The 8388-nt window shown below is 37.5% G+C and overlaps 1 non-coding gene across 1 annotated transcript; it reads right to left on the bottom strand.

Moving 5' to 3' along the window:
• Positions 1–1458: 1458 nt before the first annotated feature.
• On the bottom strand, positions 1459–1565 carry LOC126012927 (U6 spliceosomal RNA). The gene has a single exon (XR_007497270.1). It is a non-coding gene; the product is annotated as a U6 spliceosomal RNA (small nuclear RNA).
• Positions 1566–8388: the final 6823 nt, after the last annotated feature.

Here is an 8388-nt window from a genome sequence, read left to right as displayed (position 1 = left end):
AGATAGGGATAGGATACTGAAAGCAACACAATCCAAAAAGGAAATCACATTCAAAAGAGCATCCTTAAGATTTTACAACAGACATGTCACAAGAAACTCTCAAGGCCAGAAGACAGTGATGACATATTGTGACAAGACTGAATGAAATGGAGGCTTCACCTAGAATAATGTACCCAGTCCGACTCTCATTCAGGTTTGAAGGAAGGATACATAGCTTCATGGATAAACAACAACTCAGAAATTTTACAGATACAAAACCAGCCTTAAAGGAGAAACTGAAAGGTCTACTTCAAGACAAGATAGACCAACAGACACACCAATCTTATAAATAAATATGGCATTAATTCACGTGACAATCATCTCTCTCAATATCAATGGATTAAATGAACCAATTAAGAGGCACAGAGTGGTAAAATGGAACAAAAAGATGAATCCAACCTTCTGCTGCCTACAAGAAACACATCTGAATAGTCAGAACAAACAGACTCAAAATCAAAGGCTGGAGGAAAATCATCCAAGCAAACAACACCCTTAAAAAAGCTGGGTTGGCCATATTAATATCTGACGACTCAAACTTTAGACTCAGAAAAGTTATAAGGGACAAAGATGGACACTATGTACTAGTCAAGGGATATGTACAACAGGAAGAAATTGCAATACTAAATATCTACGCACTTAATGAGATACCAGCAAGATATCTAATACAGCTATTAAAAATTTTTAAGAGGACATCAGTAATAACACAATAATTATGGGAGACCTCAACACGGCCCTGTAAATACTTGATAGGTTAACCAGACTGAAACCCAACAAAAATATATTAGACCTGAGAAGAGAAATGGAAGAAAAAGGCCTAGTGTGTATATTCTCCAGGATAGACCACATGCTGCTACATAAAACATATCTCTATAAAATTAAGAGGATAGAAATTTTTCAGGCTACCCTTGCTGATCATAAAACTATGAAATTAAATGTGAATTACAAAGGCACACAGAAGAAAAACTTTAACAACGGAAACTAAATAGCCTGCTACTGAACAACCAGTGGGTCTGAGATGAAATCAAAGAGGAAATTAAAACTTTCCTGGAAACAAATGACAATGAAGATACAAATTATCAAAATCTACGGGATACAGCAAAAGCAGCACTGAGAGGAAAATTTATGCAAGCACACACACATCAGGAAGGAAGAAGGGGCATACACTTACCCAGTTCAAAATCTAGAGGATTTTGTACCTTCATCTCCAGACACTATAGACAGGGGTGGCGAACAGGATTTTTACCCTCACTCAAAATGGCAAAATGCAATATATGTTTAATATATTATTGTTAAAATTATATGCTTTTGGAAAGTGGGGGGAATTATATGCTTTTGTGTGAGTATTTGTCTGTTTTGGCAGGTCACTGCGTGGTGTGACTCTCTGACTCTCACAGTTTAAAATTTTGGCTCTTTTTTTTTTTAAATATGGAATGCTTCACGAATTTGCGTGTCATCCTTGCACAGGGGCCATGCTAATCTTCTCTGTATCGTTCCAATTTTAGTATATGTGCTGTCGAAGCAAGCACAATTTTGTCTCTTTGTGTCGAACTTGTTTGTCACCCCTGCTATAGACACTAGATTTCTGTTTATTTAACTACTGTTTGTGATGTTATGTTATGGTAATCTTCACAAACTAGTAGAATTATGTAATGCTAGGGCACACCTATAATTTGAAGGGATTATAACTTAACTTGCTACTAAAGAATGAGGAAATTCACATTGTGAATGTGATTCATTTAAACTAAAGCCTGATGACCCCACAATGTCCTTTCTGGGGTTGCCAAGCTCTCTGGATATCTCTATTATCATATTTCAACTCAGTGGGTTAACTGCTGGCACGGTGTTGGTAAAATTTCCATTTAATATGTTTTCTTTCTTTCTTAGAGGCATAGTATAGAGCATATCCCATTAGCCCACAATAAGTTTTTTTTTTTAATTTCAAAAAAAGTTTTTTGGTATTTTTTTGTGGTTAGGGGATTGGTTTTTGTTTTGGAACATGGCAGTACTCATGATCTACTTCTAGCTCTATGCCCAGGGATCACTCGTGGTGGTGCTCAGGAGATCATTTATGGTGATAGAGATTAAACTGTGGTCAGCTTTATAAAGGCAAATGCCTTAACCCCTGTATTACCTTTATGACCACCAAAGTAAAATTTCTTGACTTATAATAAAAGAAAGAATAAAGAGAAGAGGAAACTCCATAAAGTAAAAGAAAGAAACTGCAATCTCGATTGGGGTGAATAAACACATAAATAAGTCATTATAGGAGTGTGAATGAGCAAGTCTTCTGTAGAATTCTTATTATATCTGGGAGTTTAAGTTAGCATAAAAATGAAAAGAACAAGGATAAAGCTGAGGGCAAAGGATTAAGATAAAAAGACAAGAATAAAGCTTCTTCTCTGGCTCAATGTGAGGTACTCCTTCCCCCAAATGCTCCAAACTTTCTATTGAAATGTTAATACCACCTAAATGGTCAGATTTACCCATACCTGGGATGGGCTGGGGTATCTTGAATAAAGAATAGTAGAGTTTGGCTGGGGGTAAGAGAGTAGAGACAGAGGTGAGGAGCAAGAGGAGAGTGGTCAAGAAGCGGCTGGGAAAAGGTTAGCATAGACACTATGGCGGGGCAGGGGGGGGAGAAGCCATGTGGGGAAATGGACATGGCAGATAGGGCCTTGGAATCAACCCAGCTGACTCCTATGAAGACTTAACTGACTGCTTGTAAGTATTTCTATGCTGTTATCCTGTGCCTTCAGACCCACTGGCTAAAGGTACTACAGGAGCAGGGCTGAGATTCAGTACAAGGACTGACTAGTGGGCCTTTTCAGTACTCCAGTTATGTTACCTGGTCCTCTAAGATCTCCTGAAGCTGACCTAGTAGGAACCGGGGGAATCCTATTTTGACACAGTCATGTATCTCCCTTCTAATTGCATTGTGTTAGCCAGCTGTCTGAAAATCTTTCTTGATGGATTACTAGTATGACCTATACTTCCTTCAAACCTGAAAGTGAGTCTGGCTATATGTAGTATTTCAGACAAAGCACTAATTTTGTTGAGTTTTGTCACTATATCCCACGACTGCCTTCTGGCCTTGAGGTTTTGTGACAGGTCTGCTGAGATTAACTTGTATAATTATTGTTGTTTTGTTTGGGGATCAAACCCAGTGGTACTTGAAAGTGACTCCTGGGATGGCACTTGAGGGTCAACCAAGGCAATGCTCAGAACATCATGAGTTGCTGGGGATCAAATCAGAAACTCTTGTACCTAGCATATGCCCCAGATCTTTGAACCATCTCAACAGTTCTTACTTTTATTATTTTAAGTTGGCCATTTTCTGGCTAGCCATTATACTTACCCCAGAAAACTAATATTAATAGGATGATAATCCTTTCTCTAATACCTCAGCAAGTATTTATTCAATCAGTCTGTCATTCATTCAAAATTAATTTATCTTTTGGGCCCAGGGAACTCAGAGTTAGAGTTCCTGCCTTGTAAGCATGTCACCACAACATTGACCATCAATACTATTCCATATCCAAGAACAATTTACAGTTTTCAAACAAAAGTGTTGATCTCTGGCACATCACAACCAACTATTGTGAGCATTATCATTAAGGTGTATAACCCTCCAGGAGAACCTCAACTAAGTGTGTGTGACCCCTAATCATAATATCTACACAACCACAAAGGAAGAAAAATAACTCAACATCCTTAATGTTTTAATTTTTATTTTTAGCCTCTTGGCTTCTAAGCCTTAAAAATAAATATCTTCATTTAAGCACCATGGTTACAAATATATTTGTAGTTTGGTTTCAGTCATAAAAGTATATCCTCTTCACTAGTGCAATCTTCCCACTACCAGTGACCCCCATCTTCCTCCTACCCCACCCTGTCTGTCTTTGAGATTGGCATTCTATTTTTCTCTCACACTAACATTTTCATGATAGTTGTTAGTGTAGTTATTTTCTAACTGCACTCTCCACTCTGTGTGGTAAGCTTCATATTATGGGTTGGTCCTACTAGTCCTCATCTCTATTGTCTGGGTATTATTAACATACTGTCTTTTATTTTTCTTATATTTTACAGATGAGTGATACTATTCTGTGTCTATCTCTCTCCCTCTGACTTATTTCATTTAGCACAGGAGTGGTGAACACGCAGCTCTCAAGCCACATGCAGCTCCCTGCCAAAATGAATGCAGCTCTTTGCCTCTTATCATTGTTTTGTGTACTGTGGCTCTTTGTCAAGTTTGGATTTTGTTATGCTGCTTCTGAGGAGGGACCTCTGAGAAGAGATCTCCAAGTGCGATGTCCCACCCCCAGGCTGTGTCATTCCGTCTCCCATCCCTCGAAACAACTGCATGGGCCAGCGAGCGGGTGACCCATGTGTCACATGTTGTGTCACATAATTGTTAAAATTATACTCTTTTGTGTGTTTGTCTGTTTTGGCAGGTCACTGCGTTGTGTGGATCTCTGACTCTCACAGTTTAAAATTTTGGCCTTTGGTCTTTGTTCACCACCCTTGACTTAGCATAATAATCTCCATATCTATCCATACATAGGCAAATTTTATGACTTTATTTTTAACAGCTGCATAATATTCCATTGTGTAGATGTACCACAGTTTTTTTAGTCACTCATCTGTTGTTGGGTATCTGGGTTGTTTCCACATTGTGTCTATTGTAAATAGAGATGCAATGAACATAGACGTGCAGAGAGCATTTTTGTATTGTGTTTTTGTGTTTGATTAAGCACTTGTATTGCTGGATCATATGGGAGCTCAATTTCCAGTTTTATGAACAATCAATATTGTTTTCCAGAAAGGATGGATTAGACGGCCTTTCTACTAGTAGTTCCTTTCTCCCCACATCCCCTCCAGCACTGATTGTTCTTGTTCTTTGTGATGTGTGCCAGTCTCTGTGGTAATATTTGGTACCTCATAATTGTTTTGATTTGCATCTTCATGGTGATTAGTAATGTGAAGCATTTTTCATGTGCCTTTTGGCCATCTCTATTTCTTCTTTTAGAAAGAGTCTATTTCTTCTCCCCATTTTTTTGATAGGGTTAGATTTTTTTTCTTGTTAAGTTCTGTCAGTACATTGTATATCTTAGATATTAGCCCATTATCTGATGAATATTGGGTGAATAGTTTCTCCCATTCTGTGGGTGGCCTTTGTATCCTAGTCACTATTTCCTTTGAGGTGCAGAAACTTCTCAGCTTTTTCTTTTTCTTTTTTTGGTTTTTGGGCCACACCCGGCGATGCTCAGGAGTTACACCTGGCTGTCTGCTCAGAAATAGCTCTGGCAGGCACGGGGGACCATATGGGACACCGGGATTCGAACCAACCACCTTTGGTTCTGGATCGGCTGCTTGCAAGGCAAATGCTGCTGTGCTATCTCTCCGGGCCCAGCTTCTCAGCTTAATATAGTCCTATTTGTTTATCTCAGCTTCCACTTGTTTGCACAGTGGTATTTTCTCCTTGAAAATGCCTTTTGTCTTAATGTCATGGAGTGTTTTACCTATGTTTTCGCCTATGTTTTACCTATGCTTTTATATACCTTATGGTTTCAGGTCTGATACAAAGGTAATCCTTTTGGGTTTGACCTTTGTGCATGATGTTAGATGTAGGTCTGAGTTTGCTTTTTTATATGAGGCTGACCAGTTGACCCAACATCACTTGTTGAAGAGGCTTTCCTTGCTCCATTTTGCGTTTCTTGCCCCTTTCTCAATGATTAATTTATTGTATGTCTGGGGAACATTCTCTGAAAACTCAAATCTATTCCATTGATCAAAGGATCTGTCTTTATTCCAATACCATGCTGTTTTAATGACTATTGCTTTGTAATACAATTTAAAGTTGGAGAAGGAAAACTTCCCATCTTCTTTTTCCTAAAGATTGCATTAAATATTCTTTGGCATTTATTGTTCCAAATGAATTTCAGGAGTGTTTGATCCACTTCTTTGAAGACAGTGATGGATATACGTAGAGGGATTGCATTAAATATGTACAATGCTTTAGGAGTATTGCCATTTGAATTATGTTAATCCTCCCAATGCATGAACGAGTGTGTCTCAATTTCCTTGTAATTTTTTTCTGAAAGCAGTAAAACTCAACATCTTTTGAGCTCACATTTTCTACAAGACATGAATAAAATAATAAATATGTATATAAAACAATATATAATGTACTGAATGAATAATTTACCTAGGTTAAAAAATAAATTAAGGGCTCATCTGTAATGGATATAATTTGCCAGTTGTAATGTGCTATATATAAAAATCAAACAGTGTTCAGAAATATTTGAATATCATACACAAAGTTGACCAAGGAATGGAGACCATTTCACTTTGAATTCACTATTCCTCTTACTGTTTTCATGATTGTCTTTTTCAGGCCTTCTCCAAGGACCAGAATTCGTAGAGAAAAAGTGAATTTCAGGAAAAATTTCTGAGCAAGTAACCTTCCTAGAGGTCCCTACTTGTTCTGACTTTTGCCCATGTACCTAACCTTGTACTCCTAAAACTTCTCCTTTGCATCATGACAGAAGTTTCATTACACAATTCCTGTGGTCAGAGGCCTTTGTTTCAACGTAAATTCTGGGCTTCTTTCCAGGCAAGAGGGCAGCAGCATGTAATCATTAACAGTATTTTACCATGGTCACTTTTCAATGTGCTTTCACCCTACACTAAGAACTCTTAACCTCTTGCTCTTTCCCCTACTTAATGCAGCACCTAATTTTCACCATTAGCACAGAGACAGAGTAGACAGAGTTTTGAAGTCATAAAGCTTGGGTATTAATTCTGGTTGTATATTTTTCTCTCTTAGTCTTAAGTTTCTTCCTAACAGTTAGGTTTATAATACTAGGAATATCAACATTAATAAATACTTTATATGTCTTAAATTTTCTATAAATAAATTTATTGTTTTCCATATTAGTTATAGAAAATTATTTTTTACATTCTTGTATTCTCTGCAAAAATTAAAATACAAAGATGTCAGCTACCTTCTGGCTCACCCTACTTGTAAATGGTGCATTCGGATTCAAGTCCAGGCAGTCAGCTCTGGAGATCTGGTTGCTGACCAGGACTGTAAAGATGATTGTTGGTTGATAGGTAGCACCTTCTTGCCATACATAGATGTCCCCAAACTTTTTGGGAGTCTTATCTTGTTTGCACTGTTTTGCTCCTTGTATCCAAGGAGTGGGAGTATTTCAGGGTATCATCATCACATGCTGGCATAAACACACCTCACTAGTTTTTGAGAGAAAGTGTTAATTAAGCTATTTATGGAAAGAGTTCAGGAAAGATTTTAATAATATAAGATATCATTTTTAAAAGTCATTTATCAGAAGTGATGGTCAGTATTTCTTATTTTTGTTTTGTTATGTTTCATTTTCTTGTTTTGGGGGCTCACCTGGCAACATTCAGGGCTTATTACTGGCTCTGTACTCAAAAATTACTCCTGACTCTGCTCACAGGCAATATGGAATGCCAGGGATCAAACCTGGAATAGCTGTGTGCAAGCCAAGTATCCACCCACTATACTATCACTCTGACTGCATGGTCAGAATTTCTTAACTAGTAAAGTTTTTCCCAATCCCAAACTCTTGAAAATTGTAACGAGGCTTTCCATGTCTGTAGACTTTCCATATAATGGAAATACAGTACATGCCTACTGAATGGATGATAAATAAATGAGGGAGTGGGAAAATTTTTGGATTGGAGTGCTACTTCTTAAAAGGAAAGTAAAACACTGCCCTCTGCAGTCATCCATATTCTAACTCGGGTGCATCACCTCTTTACTTCTTTTTGGACTATCATTTTCTTTATCTGAGAATTCCACAGTGTCCTTAGAATAAGTACCCCCCTCGTAAAATATTTTACTGGAGAAAAAATAAAGAAACTAATACTTTATTCCTGTATATTTTCTGACAGTCACATGTTACATAGGACATGCAAACAGAATAAGACTCACAAAATGTTTGGGGTACTCCATGTATGTCCAGGAAGCTCAACAATCAACCAGAATCATCTTTACAGTCACGGTCAGCAATCCGTTCTCTAGAGCTGATTGTCTGGATTGAAATCCTGGATGCACCATTAACAAGTAGGTTTAGACTCAGATATGCTGTAAGTGACAAAGATGGACATTTTATACTAATAAAGGTATATGTGCAACAGAAAGAAATCACACTACTAAACATATACGCACCTAATGAGAGACCAGCAAAATATCTAATACAATTATTGACAAATTTGAAAGAGAACATCAATAATAACACAATAATTGTGGAAGATCAACATGTCCCTGTCAACACTTGATAGGTCAACCAGACTGAAACCCAACAA

This window comes from Suncus etruscus, chromosome 6 (assembly GCF_024139225.1).
Source record: "Suncus etruscus isolate mSunEtr1 chromosome 6, mSunEtr1.pri.cur, whole genome shotgun sequence".
In the NCBI taxonomy this organism is placed as follows: domain Eukaryota; kingdom Metazoa; phylum Chordata; class Mammalia; order Eulipotyphla; family Soricidae; genus Suncus; species Suncus etruscus.
The sequence above is the reverse complement of the archived record's forward strand: the minus strand, read 5'-3'. Positions and strand labels throughout refer to the sequence as shown.